The sequence below is a fragment of the Panicum virgatum genome, chromosome 6N (assembly GCF_016808335.1).
Source record: "Panicum virgatum strain AP13 chromosome 6N, P.virgatum_v5, whole genome shotgun sequence".
Classification (NCBI taxonomy): Eukaryota; Viridiplantae; Streptophyta; class Magnoliopsida; order Poales; family Poaceae; genus Panicum; species Panicum virgatum.
The window spans coordinates 6,923,104-6,944,851 of NC_053150.1; the positions used below are offsets into that span (position 1 = coordinate 6,923,104).

Here is a 21,748-nt window from a genome sequence, read left to right on the forward strand (position 1 = left end):
CATCATTGAGTCTGCTGGCTATGAGACTCTGACAGTGAATGAGCTTTTCAGCAAGCTCAAGGCCACGGAGGCGGATAACCAGACACGAGCCAAGCTCAATGGTGCCCCTCCTTCTAAGAGCGTCACTCTTGTGACTGGCCCAGGTGGAACGAGCTCTAATGCTAACTTTGCTCTTGGCTTTTCTCTTGTCTCTTTGCCTTCTGTTTCAGATGGGCAGCTGGAGACGCTGGGCGATGATGACTTGTGCCTCCTCATCAGCAAGTTCCAGCGCGTCTACCACAACAGGCAGAGGAAGAAGAACCCCGGGTGCTACAACTGCGGCGACCTAATCCACTTCATCGCCGAGTGCCCAAAGAAGTCCGGTGGTGGCCAGAACAACTCCTTCGACTACTACCGCCACCGCGACCGCGACGAGGGAGGCTCCAACAAGGAGCGTCGGCGCCACAAGCACCGCAGTTGAGACCGGGTAGGACGCTTCGACAACGAGTCGCTCAAGAAGCACTTCCAGTACAAGGCCAAGAAGCGGGAGAAGGCCTTCCTAGCGCAGCTCAGCGACCTCGACAAGAGCTCCGACACCGACCGCTCTTCTTCACCGACCTCCGATGATGACGACAAGAAGAAGAAGAAGCGGGACAAGGAAGCCACCGGCTTCATCGGCCTTTGCTTGGCGGCCGGTCGGCGCAAGAGCTTCTGCACCATGGCGGGTGAAGCAAATGGTGCTCGTGCGTCTTCAGGTGGACATGCTACACCGATGCACGCCGACTCTGCTCCTGGATCTGAGAGTGATTTAGAGGTAAACTCCACGATTGACCTGCTAGATACAGAGGTTAGGGAGTTGTACGCTGCTCTCGACAACTAGAAGAGGCTGCTTAAGGTAGCAGCTAGAGAGCGTAGAAAGCTTAGGGCTAAGCTGGCTTGTGCTAGGGAGAAATCTAGTGAGGATGAGTGCGCTGGTTGCATATCTCACATGAACGATCTTGTTGCTCTCCATGCCAAGCATGATGAGAATGTCGTGAACTTAGATGTTACTAAGACTTCACTTGCTGACGTGTCTCATGAGCTCGCTAAGGCCAAGCATGAACTAGAACTGGTTAAGGACGCTCCAATTGTTAGCGATGTGTTTGAATGTGATGAGTGTCCTATCTTCAAGTCTGATCTAGCCTCTTTGCAGACCAAGTTTGCTACTGTTGTTTGTGAACTAGAGGAGCTTAGATCTAGGCCTGCTTTGCTTGGTGCTTGTAAGCTTTGTCCCACGCTTAGGTCGGAGCTAGAGGAGAAGAATGCTTTGATCAAGTCTTTTGGGAAGACTAAGGTCGTAGAATCTAGCCCACCTATTGACTGCTCTGTTTGCCCTGGATTGATTGCTGATCTAGATAGTCTTGCGGTAGATAAAGCCAACTTGGAGAATGAGAATACCTATCTTAGGGCGATTCTGAGTTGGGTTTCTAGCAGTGAGCCGCAGTTGGGCATGATGATCAAGCAGTTCAAGCGTGGTGATGGGTTTGGGGTTTGGATATACATACATGAAGTCAGACTTTGACAGGTTGTATGGTAAGATTGGCAAGGCTACTGGAAACATTGCTAGCACGAGCACGCAGCCTTCGCTTGTTGACCCCGCGGATGGTGTGCTTAAAGAACCACCGAAAGCACCTCCACAGAAGCAGGTTTGGGTTCCAAAGCCCAATGAGCTGAGGAATCCCCTCGACACGCTCCCTGCTGCCGCAGCCCAGGTTGCCCAGAAGAAGGGGCTGCTCCTCCCCATCCGCAGGCTAGGCCTCCACCTCCTAAGCGTGAGGTGAGGTACCACTGCGAGTTCTGTGACAGGAAAGGTCACCTGGAGGAGTTTTGACTCAGGAGGAAGCGGGCTGTGAGGCGAGAGCAGGAGAGACGGAATGCGGACATGTACTCTGCTCGGGTGCATGGTCCTCCTTGGCGTGGTGGTAGGCAAGATGCTAGGGCGCGCCGTGTAGGTGGAGGACAGGGAGACAGTGGTGGTTACCATGCTCCAGCGGGTGGTCGCTTTGCCGGCCGTGCTCCTAGTCATTTTCAGTACGGCTATGGACCACGGGACCGAGGTTTTGGAGGAGGTTCTGAGGCTCCATGCTTTTCTCGCGGTGGTGGTCATCAGCCTCGCGGTAGACGGGACAGGGGATACGCTTTACCTGACTTTGCTTACCCTTCTGTAGAGCAAATGGCTCGTCACTGGTTTGCTTCTCACTTTGCTAACCCCAGTGTCGAGACGTTTGCTCCTCCTCGTCTCGATGGTGATGCAGGTTGGAGCCCTGGAGAACAAGTGCTCCATGGATCTTGGTCTTATGCAGGTTTGATCAAGACTTGATGGTTCTCCAAGGCTGATGGATAGCCCATGGTGGCTGTTGTATCCTATGTACATTTGAGTTTGTCTTTTGAGTTCTTTGTACATTTTCTGCGTGTGACATGTTGTAGTTTCTACATCTCTACTTGTTTTGATTGCTAGGTCTGTGCTTGTGCTTTGGTGGACTAGCCACTCTGTATGCTAGTTTTTGTGATTTTCTTTTTGTCATAACTCTTGCTAGCTCAGGGTGTGTGCTTTGTCCAGTCCCCTCATGCTTGTGTAGCTTTTGCTCCTTAGTTCTGGTTGCTAGCTCAAGTATCTTCTTCATATAGTCTTGCTGCCTTGGTTCATATTGTTGAGTGCCTTTAGATTATTCTAGGGATATCTTTTTCTTGATATGTTCTAGAGTGTCTTTTGGTATACCCATACGTGTGGCTTGACTAACACCTAATCATTTGCATGAGTTTTACTCTGGATCTTTGGTGTTTGCTATCTTCTTGTGTCCTAGCTTCTCTTGTGCTAGGTATCATTTGTTGAGGGGGAGCTCTACCTCAGGTGCTGATGATGGTCTGGAGTTACTGTGCCGGCTGCAGGCTCCATCCCCTTCCTACTTCGGCTACATGGATTTGGTCGAACAGGAGGTGGACCCGCTGAGGACGCAGGGGAGGTGACCTCGAGCTTGCTATGCTCTAGGTCCAGCGGGATCTTCATCGAGGTATATAAGTGTTTGGCTTGTACGTTTTCCTCTCAGGATAGACTTGTGGTTTTATGATTGTTACCTTTTCCATGGTACTCAGTTGGATCCATTTTGGTCTAGTCCTGTGTCTTTGAGCCGTTGTACTTGCTGAGTGCTTCATTTGCTTAGCTTTTGGCTTGTCTTTGTATTTCTCTTAGTTTTAGCTTGGTTAGTTGCATTGTGCATATGCATTGTACATGTTTGCATTTTGCATTGCTTCACTGCACTGGCATTCTTGTATATACTGTTATGATCTTCTAGTGCTTGCTAGTGTAGTTTCTTAGACTTGATCATGTATAGCTTGCTCCACAGTATATGTCAAACCATCTGAGTTAAGCTATTTTGATTTGAAAATATGAAAACATGGTCACCCTGTCTTGGCTACTAGCATGATAGGATGTATATATTGATGTGCTTTGCTATCTTATTCATGCTAGTGTGGCTTGTAATCTTTGACATGAGCTAAAATTGTTAAATTTTTTTTAAAATATGTCTGAAATGGAATGAAAAGATCCAGGTGGGATTGCTTGTCGCACTGATCGAGCTTTCGGGACGGCTCACATAGCACTAGTGAGAACCCGGGCAAGGCTGTGCATGACTGAAGCGAGTGCCTTAAGCTTCTGACTGCCTTTGGCATAGGCTTGGCCTCGTTGCTAAGTAAAGCATGACAAGCTTTCAACCCCTGGCAAGATCACTTGCTTGATAAGTTTTGATATGCAGAATTAATTCATGATAAAATATTATGGCTGCTTTGGATCACCTTGTATGAGTTTGACTAGCACTGCTTTCTTTCTCCTACTTACTGTTGCTAGATCATGGGTGATGCTTTTATATTTTGCTGAACTAAACTTGGTAGCTCTAGACTTGATTGATATATCCTGGTGAGCTAGATTCAGTTCCTGTTTATGAAGCACACTTGCCTGTCACTCGATGATCATATCTTTGTATGCCTGAATGTTTCACGTACACCCTCTGCACAGCATTCATTGCATAGCATGTGTTGAGGGGGAGTAGGCATTTAGGTTGAGCATTTATCCAGGGGGAGTTGATAGTTTGAGTGCTGCACTCATGGGGAGTTGTGCATATTGTGAGAGGTTAAGCATTTTGGGGGAGTTTGAGCTTTTGCATGTTCTCGCATCGGTTGTGTTCTCGCATGACTGTGTTGAGCCCTGCCTCTTTCTTGAGGGGTCATGCCTTGTTGATCGGTTGCGTAGAGCCGTTGCCCATGTCTTTGGGGACCGATCTTTGGGCTTTGGTTTGTCTCATTCCGAGTGATTCTTTTTTACTTTTCTTTGGCTGTTGATCATTTGGATGAAATTTTCGGGTTGTGCACTTCAAACCATTTCATTGTGCTTGATTCGTGTCAAGTCACTCATCAAGGGGGAGAAATGTTCCAAACCATGTCATAGATACCTTGGTTTGCTTGGTGATGAGTGATTGACAACGCTTGTCGAAATTGGTTTGAGTGCTTTGCTTCTTGGGTCTTTCGAAGATATCCTTTGACTCCTTGGCGGCGTTGAGCTGTGATCCCTTTCTTTGGGAGCCAAGCAGTTTTTCTGTGGAGTCTTCTAGATCCTTGCTCATGTCGAGTGACCTTATTCTTGGTTTTTATCTGGCTTTTGGGCACTCGTTTGGGTTGTTCTTGCCTTCATGTCATCTTTTCGACAATGCACTCATCAAGGGGGAGATTGAGAGGTCAAGTTGACAAGTACGTTGACCTCATATATTGTGATGAGTGATTGTCGTGATGACTTGGAGGTTTTGGCGTGTTAGCTTGATTTTGGCTTGTGTTTGTGTCAGGCTAACTGCTGTGTGTGCGTTTTGTTTATTCTCTTGTGTTTCCTTCTTCAGTGTCTGTGTGGAGCGTTAGGTGCTGACGGCTGGTCAACACGTGGAGTGGACTAACTGTGGTGTAGTCGCGACTCTGTGGAGATTGCGTCATGCGCTTGGTCTTTGGATTGCAGGTACACGGGCGTCGAGTGTCGACGGAGAGCTGTCGTGGAGGTGCCGTGGCCGATGGACCGTGCGGTGGACGGCGGTGAAGGGCAGCCGGGACCGGAGCTCAGGCCGGGCGGCAGCTGTGGCGTCTACTCCTGGATCGAGGGCACAAGCGGCGACGGAAAGCGGGTTTCTTGGTTTGCGCCTCAAAACCAAGGAGGTGGACGGCGGTCGAAGACGCCAAGTCGTGGAGGCACAAGCGTCGGTCTCGGGACTGATGGAGGCGACGGGCGTCGACGGCGTCTAGGGCCTCGCTGCGGGCGAGGAGGTGACGGGCGGCGGGCGGCATCTAGGGCCGTCAGAAGGCCGAGGTGGGAACGGCGTCTAGGGCCACGGTGTGGAGGCGGGAATCTTCCCGCGCATGGAGTTTTGGCGGTTTTCTAAAAACCGGCCATCTGCCCGGGTTTCGCGGACCTTCCAAAACCGCAGACCAGATCTTCATCAAGATGGCGGCATCATGGAGAAGACTTCGCTTCGAAGAAAGAACCTTAGCCGTCGGATGAGATCGTGTACAGGGGGTGCTGCAGGCCAACCGGTCTGACCGGTCCCTGGCACTGGTCCGACCGGTCTAACCAACCGGTCTAACCGGTCCAGTGTACTGGTCTGACCGGTCCCGCGGGTATAAATACCCCTTCACTTGTGTTAGGTTAATTGCGGCTTTTGTAATCTGTTCGTGGACTCCTCTGTTCTCCAGGCCGCCGCCCCTGCGTCTCCCTCCCCCTGTTCTTCTCTTTAGAGTAGGATTTGATTATGGATTTGTGAGACTTTGTATTGCATTTGATTGGGAAAGGAGGCCCCATCCTCTTTGTGCCCTCTGGGCTTTTGAATCAATCCAATCCCGTCCCTCTTGTGATTTTTGTGATGGATTTTTATTTCGATTTTGGTGCACATGATTGCGACGGTTCGTAGAGCTCTTTGGAGTGATTCCCGTGCTTCCAGTTTCGTGCCAAACCCTCTGGAATCACGAGCTCTTTAGAATTGAAGTTCTTGAGTTTTTGAGAAAACCCCAATCCTTCTTGATCTCCCCTCGAATTCTTGAGTTTCTTTGATCTTCAGGACGAGATCTTTTGGGGATATATTCATGGGTCAATAGTGAAGGTATCCTCCAAGTTTCATCGGATTCCGTGGATGTTTGATCGAGATTCACCGTTTGAATCAAAGTTTTCGAGGTTTTCTGGGTGCCACCGGTCAGACCGGTAGACAAGACCGGTCAGACCGGTCTTCACGCCTTCGGGCGGCCACGACCGGTCAGACCGGTCCTGTGCACCGGTCAGACCGGTCTGTGTCTGCTGCGCTGCGGTTTGAGAAGTTTCTCTCGCCTTTGCTTCCGCGCTGCGACCTGGGTCTTCTGCTTCGAGATAGCTTGTCCATAGCTATTCTCGCTGACCTAGGTTCGAGGGCTTGCGATGATTTTGGGACATAGGCCGACGATTCGAATTTTAGAAGAAATTTTGATCGGCTCTCATTCACCCCCCCTCTGGTCGCCAGTTTCGGTCCCTCGATCTTGAGATTTGGGTACATCAGAAAAGCACATTCTGAGAATGAAATCGAATGGAATATTGTTTACACCTCCATGCTCATCAGTTGAAGACTCTTCTAGTATTTTAATCATAACTTCCAAGGTTCGGCGCCGGATTCTGCGGCTGTCCAAAAGTATTTTAGGTATGAAGTCACCATGCACAAAGTCAATGCGTGTGTTCTCTTCTCTCATCCAGTCACACATCACTTGGGCCTCCTTTGCAATACCCTTCAATTAAAGCCACCCATCAGTTTGTAGTTTGTACTGATATAACTTACTAGTAAAAACAAAGGTGTATGGAACATAATATTAAGTAGGTTTTTGCAGGCAGGCACATACCAACATGGCAGCAGAGGCAGCAACAGTCAGCGGCGGATCTAAAGGGGGGCTGGGGGGCTCCAGCACCACCCTAAGAGCAGTTAATTACACATAAATTACTGTAGCAAGAGTCTCAAATCACCATTAAATCTTCACACAAATCAACATCTCCATTGTTTCAGCCCCCTTGTCTCCCATCCTGCATCCGCCACTGGCAACAGTATAACATGGATGGCACCTCATAAGGCTCAAGGCACACAAGCGTATCTCACTGCTCTGTTCGAATAAGTAGTCAACCATGGGATCAGCGCCACGCCACATCAACTCACATGTCAGGTCAGCCTCTTTGGAAATGCACTGGAAAACATTGTGTTGCTTTAGTAAAAGCCAAGCAAAATAATCCAAATACCAGCCAACTCGTCAAGGTTAAACTAGGTGCCACTTTCTTCTTTATATAAAGCCTTTGGACTAGTTTTCTTATAAGCTACCCAAGATTACAACTATGTTAGTAAAGACGTATGCTACCCATATGGATAACAAAGGAAACAATAAAACTGAAGACTCGGCCACATTTACTATCTTGCAGCTGCTCCCACACAGTACATAGTAAACAAATAGTAACAATGTTTTTTTATTGATAAAGACAAATGCTAAATAGATGGAGGCGCCAGGAACTACTCCGATCCCTCCGTCCCAAATTCCAAATAGTTAGTAAAAGGTCATTGACCTTTGGATACAATGTTTGACCATTGGTCTTATTGAAAAATACATAAATTTTTCGAACAAGACAAATAGTCAAACGTTGTATCCAAAGTCAACAACCTCATAATTTGAGGAAGAAGTATTTCATGCTGCAGGTCATATTGAGGTTGTTGGAAATTAGAAAATGCACCAGGTTCTAGACTGCCAAAAGTATTAAGATCTATAGTAGTGTTTTCAAGCCAACTTTTCGAGAGGGGGTTTTCAAGGTTGAGAGATCAGATCACTTGGCCATTGGACCTACAGCATTATCTTGTAACAATAAGTAGCTTCCTAGGGAACAGCGATAACCGATTTAAGATGATAATAGGTTAAATTATAAGTAAAGAGATATTAAGATGATAATAGGTTAAATTATAAGTAAAGAGAAGAGGGGGTCACTTCCAAATAAAATCCCCTTTCACTTAATTTGGATGCATCATCGAGAGGATTATACAGCATTTCTGGGCCAAATACAAGAAGAAAAAAACTGTGTTTGGTTTGTTAGGGTCAGGTGGGGAACATATATACCATCAGCAGCACTGCAAGCATCAGAAAATCTGCAGCCTGCAGTCCAAATGACAGATTGCGCACACTCATGGATCAGGCAATTCAGAATGATTGATTTGCTCAGTGCAATAATATCCATGTCAGACCTCCAGATCTTCCAGGCAGCCGCAAGATTCTTCTCCTTCGAGAGACACTGCTTGAAACAATCAGCCAGTCGCACACCCGATTACCGCAGTTAAGTTGCAAACAAGGCAGCCGAAACAAATCGGTTGGAGCAGGGTATGATTAGTAGTTTAGTAAAGGGGCAGGAGGTTGCTTACAGTCTCAGCGGCAGCTGCAGTGGCAGGAAGAAGCTTAGCATTGTAACTGTAATATACTTGAAGGTAGTTGATATATTCAGTCCACGGCACGTAAATAATATCGAGTGGTACCAGCCTGTCCCATCCCCATAATCTCGGCAACAGATCTTCCGAAAGAAGTAAATACACAAAAAGAGAGAAAAACACAAGAAGATATCACCATAAAGTATCGTGTTAAGCTCTTGATTCATTTGTCGAACATATTCATATATAGGGGAAATGATAAGGGGACGCAGCGCATCAGGGAATTTAGCACATAGGCATGGAGTGCATGTAAGCATTCAGCAATAACGAAAAAAGAGGAGTGGGAATACGTAGATCGATCAGATTTAAAATCTCTAGATCAGATCCCATGATAACAAATCCACGGATCGATCAGATATAAAATCTCTAGATCAGATCACATAAGCATGGTGTTCACTTACCATGGTATAGGACAATGCGTGACTTCGGCAATGTCTTTGCATCTGTATCCGAGCCGTCGTACTCTTTCGCCTCCGCTTCCGCAGCAAATCTTTTTCTTTCTACCTCACTGCAACCGCGAATGGAATGTCTAACCTTCCTCTCGGAAGGGGTGTTCCGCAACTCCATGTTCGTGACCGCGTACAAAGTTGCGCCGCCTCCCTCCATCCTCGCTCTCGCTCTCGCTCTCGCTCTCCGACTACGACATCGGTTAGTAGCCGCCGGCCATAAATAAGGCCGCGACAGCGCAGCGCAGGCCACACCGCGATGGGCCGAGGCTTCAGATTTTCGTTTGGAAAAAAGTCCACCGGTCCATGTCGAATTAGTTTTCGTCTTTCGACTCGAACCGTTACGGCGGGTCGTAAAACCATATACGTACCGAGGCCGCTCTGATCGGGATCTGACTCCTCTCCTTATCCGTCGTAGCATCCGCGGACTCCCAGTGCTCGGGCACTTCTCCGCCATACGCGGCCCGCCGCGTGGCTGCGCGGACGAAGCGAAAGCGTGTGTGTGGCCGTGGAGAACCAGGAGTCTGTCTGGTAAACAATCGATTGTTTTTACTCTCCTCGACACTCGACTTTTCAATCATCCGATCGCGATCCAACGGCCAGGATCAACCCGCCCCAACCATAACCCCCACCCACCGCTTCGCCTCCTCCCCCAGTCCGCCTTGCTGCCGCCGCCTCGTCGCCTCCTCCTCGCGCAGTCGCCTCAACGCCCCCGCCACCGCCCTCCTACCGCGTGGAACTGCCGGATCCGCCGGCGCCGCCCCTTCCCCACTAACCAAGGCGCCGTCGCCCCCGCCTCCAGCGCCGGTCCGGCTCCGGCGGCATCCCCGCGCCTCCGCCACCGCCCACCGGCCACCGCCAGCTTACCAAGGCAGATGGCGCGGAGAGACGGAGAAGACGCCTCCGCCGGCCCGACCGCCGTCCTCCACCTCCGTGGCCGGCGGCTACCGCCGCCCCGCCGGCTCGCACCGCCACCACCGCCGGCCCGCCGGCCTCCCCGGCCATCCCTCTATGTCCGGAGATGACACAGGTAGGGGTGTAAATGGTACGGATATTATCCGTCCGTATTCGAGTTCGGATCCTTTTAGAAGGGTTGAGATCCGACTATATCCGAGTCCGGACATTCAGTATCCGATCCGTATTCGTATTATATCCGTATCCAAATAATGAAAGTTGGATATATATGATGTCGATGTCCATCTAAGTCTTATCCGACACCAACTATTAATATCCGTATCCGATCCGAATTCGAAGAAAAATATGAAGATAGGCAGTATCCGTATCCGATCGGCAGTATCCATCCGTATCCGATCCGATTACACCCTTAGACATAGGTAACCCCCACCCCAACCCCAAACCCTAACCCTCCCCCCGAACCCTAACTCGTCGGCCGGAGTTGGAGAAGATAGGCTGCGTGCCGTCCGGGGATTGGTTGGGAAAAATCGATTGACCAAATGGTTGAAACAATGGATCGAGCTATAGCATTTCTCTTCTCCAGCCCTATCATTTATCCGCACCTGTCTATGGGCCCCTCGCCTCCTCTTTTTTTTCGCCGACCCCGCCGGTGCCCTCCTCATCCACCGACGGTCGGCCCCGCCGCTTGACCCGAACCCGCCGGCGCGCTGCGCGCGGCGCCGCCGTCCGACCCAACCCCGCGTCTTCATCCTACCGCCGGCGACCCTCATGCTCCTTCCACGCTGGCCTGCTGCGCGCGGCGACGTCGCCGACCCCGCGTCCTCCTCCTCTCGCGTCGGCACCGTGCCCTGCCCGCGCACGCCGCTGGGACCGCCGCCTCCTCCTCCTCGGGCTTCCTCCGCGCACGGCGCTGTCACCGACACCGGTCCTCCTCCTCCCGCGTCGGCGCGCCTGGACGACGCGGCGTGCGCTGGTGTCCTCTACTTGGCCTCCTCACCTGCGTTTCGGCCATCCGCCCACACGACGGGAGCAGCTCGCCATGGCCGCCAGCCCTGGCGGCAGCGGCTCCACTTCCGCGCCGGGTTGTCGCCTGCCAGGTTGCCTGCGCTGGTCCACCACGGTCTGCCTCGCCCGCGCACTCCACAGCCTGTGTGTGCTCGTGGTTCCGCTGTCCTCTCCTCCGCCCGTCCACGTTGGTAGGCCCGTGCGTCGGGGGGAGCCCTGTTTTCTCTTGGCGCTGCTGTCGGTGCCTTTGTCAGCCCTTCCGGCGCCGCTCCGCCCTCGGACCTCACGCCTTCGCTCCAGTCCGCTCCGTCGGCGCCGCTTCCGGAGGTCCTGCTCCGTCTGTAACGATCCGGCCCAGGATAACTGTGACAGAACCGCCAAGTTAAACAGCTTAATTAAGCGTAATGACCATTATTTGAACACATCATGCGCATTTGCTTAATTAAGTGTAACCTGACAGCCTGTTTCCAACCCACAGGCCGATCGAAACACACCAGAAGTCTCGCGCGACGGCGAGCACAGACGGTACCAGCATAATATAATTTCACAAAAATAGATAATAACATAAATATTTACACAACAGCTTTAAATTTAGAATTTACATAAAATAAATGACAGCAGCGGAAGAGAATATGACCTGAGGAAGATTTTCATTAGAACCCAACTGAAATAACTAGTTATAAAACAATAACTACGGAGACATGAGGACGTCACATCGAGCCCACCGATGTTAATCCTGGTTAGCTTTTATACCTGAAATAGGGTAAATAACAAACCCTGAGTATAATAATACTCAGCAAGACTTACCTGACTATTGGGTATACTTAGCCCATATATCTAGACATACAAAGCTTTCTGGCTGGTAGTTTATTTTGCAGAAAAGCAACTAAAAGTGGATCCTTATTTTCCATATTTTAGCCCAGGATTTTGTATGGTAACCATCATGTAATATTTGCCTCCTAACTAGAGCAATCATGATGGAGCATTAAATAACAGTTCAAAATAATCCTCCTCACATATCATTCATATTCCAACTAATTACTACGATGCGGTGCTCCGATCAAGGTGCCCATATCCGAGAGCGACTGACGGCGAATCGATCCGATTTAACCTTGCAAGGTGGACCTAACCAACACGGCACGTATTAGCCCCGTCGGACCATACGAACCAACCATTCCCCTCCCCGCCTCGAACTACATAACCGCCCCACCTGCATATAGTCAACCGAGCCCTACGAGAGACTGCCAAAAGTAAACATATGCATCCCAATTCTCCGCGGCCACTCGACTGCCCTAAGGGGTGGGTAGAAGTTCTGTACTTTCGAAACAAGGCAGTACTCAGCTTACCGGTTTCGACTACCTCCTACTCCCGACATGCGGCTAGTACAATTCAAACGCGATCACAGGGCCAGACAATGAATGGTCCTTAATCGACACAGACGGGGCTAGCCTTTTCCCGCCTGGTCTCCGTTTTCTTTTCCTTCTCCAACCTATTCCAATATTCCATATACTAAAAAATAACGAGATATCCTATATCTCGCGAGTGACCAGAAATCACTCGACTTCTATCGAGAAGTATTAAGCATAGCATTTCTATCGTCCTATACATGCTAGTATAATTCAGGGAAACCTAGGGATCATGCAACTAGGGTTCCAATCAACTCCTGAAACGTAATGCACAAGTAATAAATACATATATAGATGTCATAATTTCAAATAATAGGATGTGCACCGGGGCTTGCCTGGGATTAACACTGAGTCAGTGTTAGTTAGATGACACTCGCTTGGCGAGTATTCCGGTCCAAGCATGTACTCCTGGTTCTTTGCCTCTTCTGGATATGTCCACCAAACATCGTCTTCGTGTTCGGTTCCAATATCACGTCCTTCACGTGGTTCATCTATCGTACCTAAATTTGGTGCAATGATGCATATGTATGAATGCACAGAGGTACAATAGACAATGCATCAAAAAGAACAAGCAAGCCAGACACAAGGTCACGACTGAGCATCCATAAGCATGAAGGTCATGAGCTAGCTTTAGCAAACATGCAAATAATATCAAGTTTAAACAAGAGTTGCATGAGCAACATCTAACATGTCATACATGACTTATGATCACCAGAAAACATAGCATCCAACCCCAAATTAATTTATCTAAAGCCTTTCTTAATTTATTTAGATAATAAGACATATAGGCATATATATATGATCATACATGTAAAGTGCACAATAAATACTACCAAAATCACAGTAGATCACCAATACTCCTAATAGTCTACTGCATAAATTTCACATGCTCAGGTTTTATATTTTATTGATTATAAAACAGACAAATCTTTATTGCACTTAATCGTGTGAGAGCAAGTTAAATGTAAAACTTCATATTTTCTGTAAACACATGTCCATATTATATTTTTTAGACCAAAATAACATCATACAAGGGCAGTGACCTCATATTTTCCATTTTTACACATTTCTATTATTTATAAACTATTTACTTAGCATTCAAGAAGTTAAATAAAAAACTTGGTAATACTGCCCTCAATGAACTTGAAATTTTTTCCACAGCGCACACATCACAAGAATAGCCTACCATAAAAATTTCATATCATTTAGAGCATTATAACTTCAGTTATGAAAAAGACAAGCAACACTAGCATTAAAATCTTAACAAGCATAAATCTATTTTTACAGCAAATATCTTCAACTAACACCCATCATATTATGATACGACTGCATATATCTACTCACAAGGATTCCAAAACATCTTAAATTGCTATTTTACGATTTTTCTACTATTTTCTATGGATTTTCAAAGTTTCATGCGATTTGGTCCCTGAAACACTATTCCTATGAGTCTATGACATTGCAGAAAACCCCCTGCACTTGTTTGAATTTCAGCCCGAAGTCCCTGGTCGCGAAATAGAGCAGGGGCGCTTGGGAAAATGCCGATTCCGGCGACGGGGTGGCTTGCCGGTGGCGAGGGAGGAGTGGAGGAGCATGAGGGAGGCTAGAGCTACCGGGTGGTGCGCTCGGTTGATGCCGGGGTGGCCGGAGGAGGGCCGGTGACGGGAGCAGTACTCGGATGGCGATGGTGGCGGCGTGTGGCGGCGCTCCGGTGAGTGGCCAGCGACAGGACGGCCATGGGAGGGTTCAGCGGGGCCAGACGAAGTGTGGGCGCTCGGCGGCGCGGCACAGAGGCGCGTGCGCGCGTCTCGCGGCGAGCAACAGCATGCCGGCGGCGGCATGGCTCGGGAACGAGCGCGGAAACTCATGGAACGCACAAGAACGAGGAGAGAACGAGCATTAGTGCCTCACCTAGCTTCGATTTGAGCCGCTGGACGAAGAAAACGGTGGCCAGATGATGGAGTTCGACGTCGAGGTGGGGGCTCAATGGCCATGGATGGCCGGTGGCCAGAGGATCAGCGATTCCCGGCTATACGGCGGTCGGAGCTCAGTTCCAAGGGGCTGGGGAAGAAGCTAGGGAGGTGAGGGAGCTTCAGGTGCGAGTGATTTGAAGATGGTGGAGCGGAGACCAGGGATTTGACCGGCGGGACGCAAGCTGCTCGAGCTCGTTCGAGCTCTGCTCGAGGAAGAAGAAAGGGAGAGGAAGGAGAGGGCAGTGGGCGAGCAACAATAGAAGGAAGGGGCGGCACGGCGGCAACGCGGGACACACGGAACGCGCGCGTCGTTCGGCAGTGCCGTGGCCAAATTGGCCTTGGTGCCCCCGGCAAATATCGGGGCGTTACAATTCTACCCCCTTAAAGAAATCTCGTCCCGAGATTTAAGTGGAGAGGAAGTAAAGGAGAACAATCGATAAACTAAGGACAAGGATTGGCCGATGTGGGTGCTAGTTTCTAGATTAATCAATATAGCTGATTTTAATGGTATAAATATTACCAGCTGATTTGCTAATTCCTTGCTCGACATGGTTCTGGAAGACATAAGTTGCGTAGCAACCAGACTGTCATTACCTAACTGAAGATTAACTGTGCCACGGTGTGAGCTAATCAATTGTTTTTCCACACTAAAAAGCTCCAGGGCTTCACCTTTTGCAGCAAGTGACTGTGGATAATATATGTGGATACAATCACCATCAAAGTCGGCTGAAAAGGGCCGGTTGATTGTTCTCGTACTAGCAGAAAGTAGGATTTTTACAAAGAGGAGAGGTTCTAAGCTTCTCAACAAATATGAATCAAGGAGATTTCTTGAAGAATTAAATTCTCAATTTGGTGGTGAATCTAGATAGAAAAGACATCAAAGTGAGTTTTAAGGAACTCAGGGAAACTGAAAAGAAAAGGCATCAAGGCAAGTTTTTCTCAAGAACATTCTCGCTCGATATTGTTGATTAATGAAATTGCATGATGCGTAATGCACATGATGCCATGCCAGTTAGTGGACAATACCCAAAAACTCAAACCTAAACAACCTGTCCGCACTGTTATTCGTCTAGGGCCTACCCCCTCAAAAGATCAAACCAGAGAAAAATGATTCCAAAGATTTCACAAAAAGAATTGGCGATGTAGTTTCGTCTACATGCACTCAAGCACCAGTGCGCACCTAGTAGCACAATCGCATGGTGGCCACACACACGAGGCCCTAGGTTCTGTCGCGGCACTAGAGGTCATGGGACAAATCTCCACCACATAAGAACCAATAATAACACCCCGAATATCACAAATAGATCGAACGAGATTACAGAAGTCGAAAGCAACCAGAGAACGTACTTAAAAGCATGCATACATATGGTCAGCCGAACTACCACCGATGTTTTCTTAACCCTGCCTGGCCCAACAATGCAACGTGATGTCATGCAATAGTGTGGTTGCCATGCAACAAATATGCGACCTCATTCATGTTTATTTGAGCAAGAATGTAAGCGGATCAGAGTTAGGTGTATGAATCAAGACGATTAGAATTGAACGAATATGAACGCTAGAAGAATAACATGATGCTTCTGATCATCGAGAATAGCCGGAGGTGCACTGTGGAACAAATGGATCACCACTAGTGTCACTGATGAAAGAAGCAAGATGGTCGGTCTCAGACATGGCAATGAGCTTTTGGTCCATGACAGCTGGGCCCGAGCCCACATGTCAAGTACAAATATCTACATAAGCATAAACTACCTGCTCCATCCCATGAGATAATAATAATAATACTAAATACTAGTACTCTACTACTCGGTTATTAGAACTACTAGCTCACTCTTCAGTGCTGACCTTGAGACTGAGGCCTGACCTATGTTCAAATAAATAAAACTAGGGCACCAGAAGCTGGTCGAACAAATGGTCCAGAGATGAGGACATACGATTCCCAATTAACATAGATCAAATGTAGAAAACACCAATACTTGAATAAATTGGAAATGTCATTGAGTCATGGCTAGGAAAAAATTTTGCTCGTGCGATAGTATATTAAGAAAATCGACTAGGAGATTCTTCTTTGGATAATATCCTTATTTGGGCTTTCAAAGATAATGAGAATGTTAAGAAAGACCTGACCATTACTACTGAGTCATAACTATAAGCATAGAAGGCACTAGATCCAGGGGCCAAGTTTAGTCTGGAGATCCATATGAACATTCCCCTAAGGTCGTTAAAAATTTCTATAATATGTAAATCTATAATTTCTCACATCCTTCTCATAATCAAGTTTTTCAGGAAAAATTATTTGGATAGCTAGAAGCTGGACCGATAGTAGTGCAGCGCAAAATTTCAAAACAGCGATATATGCTCTTAATGAACGAGTGGGTATTGGATGCACCAGAAAAACCACCCAAAACTCCACACATGATGATATGATAATGCATGCTCGTCTAATTTCGTCCTTTCCAAAATTTGCCAACATAATTATATGATAATATAAGTGAATACTCGGTGGCATACATACGTACTCTCCCTATTATATATCTAGTCATTTTGTACTCATTCTAACTCACGCAATCGTTTGTTATTGTACCTACAGAAAATCACATGATATACATATATATATCCACGACTGGACCCTTCGTGCCAGCACACACGAACGGCCCCCATGTGTCCTACGCCACATGGGTAACGCATATGCAGTTGCCCACATATTCACACATACATCACCATCTACTATAGAGATAGGGCCCATGCGTTTAACGCTGCATGGACAGCGCTGCATACGTTACTGAGGCAACGTATTCACTTCCCGTACAAATCGCCTTATGGGACACCCAAGGGTAAACGTGTCCCAAGGTACACGGTCATGGCCAATCGCATGACAGATTTACATCTCGTAACATTGCCTTACAAGATGGCCGTGATTGCAATCACACGGCGGGAAGTCCACACTCCATATCAGGCGGGAGATAGCGACAGGCTCATTTGAATGGAGCCTTATCACCTCCTCGTATGCTCATCATACGGGAACCGCGCACGTATGAAACACGTGGGCTATTCTAAGGACTACCAAGAATGCTTACCTTAGCGTAGGTGCGTCGTTACAATATTAAATAAAAGTTATGTAAGAAAGTAAGTTTTGACATAAATGTGATGTGCTGGAAGTTAGTTGTTATTATTTAGAGCCACCTGATTTAACTTACACTATATAGGGCTTACGTACTAATCTTCCCTAATCCCTTAAGCGCAAAGAATATTTTTCTAAAACTCATTTTAAATTTTGAAAACACTAAAGATAATCATGCTAGTACCCTCCCTGGTGCATTTCAGCTCTGATACCAGCTGTGACAGAACCACCAAGTTAAACAGCTTAATTAAGCGTAATGATCATTATTTGAACACATCAGGCGCATTAGCTTAATTAAGTGTAACCTGACAGCCTGTTTCCAACCCATAGGCCGATCGAAACACACCAGAAATCTCGCGCGACGGCGAGCACAGACGGTACTAGCATAATATAATTTCACAAAAATAGATAATAACATAAATATTTACACAATAGTTTTAAATTTAGAATTTACATAAAATAAATGATAGCAGCGGAAGAGAATATGACCTGAGGAAGATTTTCATTAGAACCCAACTGAAATAACTTGATATAAAACGATAACTACGGAGACGTGAGGACGTCACATCGAGCCCACCGATGTTAATCCTGGCTAGCTTTTATACCTGAAACAGGGTAAACAACAAACCCTGAGTATACTAATACTCAGCAGGACTTACCTGACTATTGGGTATACTTAGCCCATATATCTAGACATGCAAAGCTTTCTGGCTGGTAGTTTATTTTGCAGAAAAGCAACTAAAAGTGGATCCTTATTTTCCATATTTTAGCCCAGGATTTTTGTATGGTAACCATCATGTAATATTTGCCTCCTAACTAGAGCAATCATGATGGAGCATTAAATAACAGTTCAAAATAATCCTCCTCACACATCATTCATATTCCAACTCATTACTACGATGCGGTGCTTCGATCAAGGTGCCCATATCCGAGAGCGACTGACGGCGAATCGATCCGATTTAACCTTGCAAGGTGGACCTAACCAACACGGCACGTATTAGCCCCGTCGGACCATACGGACCAACCATTCCCCTCCCCGCCTCGAACTACAGAACCGTCCCACCTGCATATAGTCAACCGAGCCCTACGAGAGACCGCCAAAAGTAAACATATGCATCCCAATTCTCCGCGGCCACTCGACTGCCCTAAGGGGTGGGTAGAAGTTCTGTACTTTCGAAACAAGGCAGTACTCGACTTACCGGTTTCGACTACCTCCTACTCCCGGCATGCGGCTAGTACAATTCAAATGCGATCACAGGGCCAGACAACGAACGGTCCTTAATCGACACAGACGGGGCTAGCCTTTCCCCGCCCGGTCTCCATTTTCTTTTCCTTCTCCAACCTATTCCAATATTCCATATACTCAAAAATAACGAGATATCCTATATCTCGCGAGTGACCAGAAATCACTCGACTTCTATCGAGAAGTATTAAGCATAGCATTTCTATCGTCCTATACATGCTAGTATAATTCAGGGAAACCTAGGGATCATGTAACTAGGGTTCCAATCAACTCCTGAAACATAATGCACAAGTAATAAATACATATATAGATATCATAATTTCAAATAATAGGATGTGCACCGGGGCTTGCCTGGGATTAATACTGAGTCAGTGTTAGTTAGATGACACTCTCTTGGCGAGTATTCCAGTCCAAGCATGTACTCCTGGTTCTTTGCCTCTTCTGGATATGTCCACCAAACATCGTCTTCGTGTTCGGTTCCAATATCACGTCCTTCACGTGGTTCATCTATCGTACCTAAATGAGGTGCAATGATGCATATGTATGAATGCACAGAGGTACAATAGACAATGCATCAAAAAGAACAAGCAAGCCAGACACAAGGTCACGACTGAGCATCCATAAGCATGAAGGTCATGAGCTAGCTTTAGCAAACATGCAAATAATATCAAGTTTAAACAAGAGTTGCATGAGCAACATCTAACATGTCATACATGACTTATGATCACCAGAAAACATAGCATCCAACCCCAAATTAATTTATCTAAAGCCTTTCTTAATTTATTTAGATAATAAGACATATAGGCATATATATATATGATCATACATGTAAAGTGCACAATAAATTCTACCAAAATCACAGTAGATCACCAATACTCCTAATAGTCTACTGCATAAATTTCACATGCTCAGGTTTTATATTTTATTGATTATAAAACAGACAAATCTTTATTGCACTTAATCGTGTGAGAGCAAGTTAAATGTAAAACTTCATATTTTCTGTAAACACATGTCCATATTATATTTTTTAGACCAAAATAACATCATACAAGGGCAGTGTTCTCACACTTTCCATTTTTACACATTTATATTATTTATAAACTATTTACTTAACATTCAACAAGTTAAATAAAAAACTCGGTCATACTTCCCTCAATGAACTTGAAATTTTTACCACAGCGCACACATCACAAGAATAGCCTACCATAAAAATTTCATATCATTTAGAGCAACATAACTGCAGTTATAAAAAAGACAAGCAACACTAGCATTAAAACCTTAACAAGCATAAATCTATTTTTACAGTAAATATATTCAACTAACACCCATCATATTATGATTCCACTGCATAGATCTACTCACAAGGATTCCAAAACATCTTAAATTGCTATTTTACGATTTTTCTACTATTTTCTATGGATTTTTAAAGTTTCAAGCGATTTGGTCCCTGAAACACTATTCCTATGAGTCTATGACATTGCAGAAAACCCCCTGCACTTGTTTGAATTTCAGCCCGAAGTCTCTGGTCGCGAAACAGAGCAGGGGCGCTTGGGAAAATGCCGATTCCGACGACGGGGTGGCTTGCCGGCGGAGAGGGAGGAGTGGAGGAGCATGAGGGAGTCTAGAGCTACCTGGTGGTGTGCTCGGTTGATGCCGGGGTGGCCGGAGGAGGGCCGGCGACGGGAGCAGTACTCGGATGGTGATGGTGGCGGTGTGTGGCGGCGCTCTGGTGAGTGGCCGGCAACAGGGCGGCCATGGGAGGGTTCAGCGGGGCCGGACGAAGTGTGGGCGCTCGGCGGCGCGGCACAGAGGCGCGTGCGCGCGTCTCGCGGCGAGCAACAGCATGCCGGCGGCGGCATGTCTCGGGAACGAGCGCAGAAACTCGTGGAACGCACAAGAACGAGGAGAGAACGAGCATTAGTGCCTCACCTAGCTTCGATTTGAGCCGCTGGACGAAGAAAACGGTGGCCGGATGATGGAGTTCGACGTCGAGGTGGGGCTCAATGGCCATGGATAGCCGGTGGCCAGAGGATCAGCGATTCCCGGCTATACGGCGGTCGGAGCTCAGTTCCAAGGGGCTGGGGAAGAAGCTAGGGAGGTGAGGGAGCTTCGGGTGCGAGTGATTTGAAGATGGTGGAGCGGAGGCCAGGGATTTGACCGGCGGGACGCGAGCTGCTCGAGCTCTTTCGAGCTCTGCTCGAGGAAGAAGAAAGGGAGAGGAAGGAGAGGGCAGTGGGCGAGCAGCAGCAGAAGGAAGGGGCGGCACGGCGGCAACGCGGGACACGCGGAACGCGCGCGTCGTTCGGCGGTGCAGTGGCCAAATTGGCCTTGATGCCCTCGGCAAATATCGGGGCGTTACAATAACGGCTAAGATCTACTCTACACGTTGAGTAAACCACACCTGCTAAATAACTCTCTTGCGTTTTCGTCCTCGCTTCGCGCAAAAGGTTCGAACCGGAGTTACTAGCTTCCCAGCGACCGGCTATTTAAGTTAGTTCAACTCCCTTTCCGTTTCCAGTCTGGGACTAAAGGAGGCACTGTGCCGCGGCCGTTACAGTAACCCACGCGGCCCAGCCGGCCCGTGGGCCGTGACAATCTCCCCCCCCCCCCCCCCCTCGAACCGACTAACCCATACAGGACAAGGGAGCAGGATCCCCTCTCTTGGGCCACGTCCCATACGTCTAGTGTTAACGATCCCATGTGCCATGTCCGCGGGTTCACTACCAGCAGCCCATGTGTGTCCGTCCACATGCTGTTGGCATCTGTGTTTCCACGCGCCGACGTGCTCATGTACGCGCATTTCTGCCCGTACGTGACGTGAAACCGCGAGAGTATGGCTCTGATATCCCTGTAACGACCCGGCTCAGGATAACGGCTAAGATCTACTCTACACATTGAGTAAACCACACCTGCTAAATAAATCTCTTGCGCTTTCGTCCTCGCTTCGCGCAAAAGATTCGAATCGGAGTTACTAACTTCCCAGCGACCAGCTATTTAAGTCAGTTCAACTCCCTTTCAGTTGGGACCGAAGGAGGCACTGTGTAGCCGTAGCTACAGTAACCCCGCGCGGCCCAGCCGGCCCGTGGGCCGTGACACCGTCCTCCTCTCCGGTGGTGAGTGCACGCA

General features: G+C 47.7%; 1 long non-coding RNA gene across 1 annotated transcript; it reads right to left on the reverse strand.

The window, feature by feature from the left end:
* Window positions 1–6,564: 6,564 nt before the first annotated feature.
* Window positions 6,565–9,138, reverse strand: LOC120679869. The gene is made up of 3 exons (XR_005677367.1): window positions 8,918–9,138; window positions 8,454–8,599; window positions 6,565–8,326 (listed from the first exon to the last, which is right to left on the reverse strand). It is a non-coding gene; the product is annotated as an uncharacterized LOC120679869 (long non-coding RNA).
* Window positions 9,139–21,748: the final 12,610 nt, after the last annotated feature.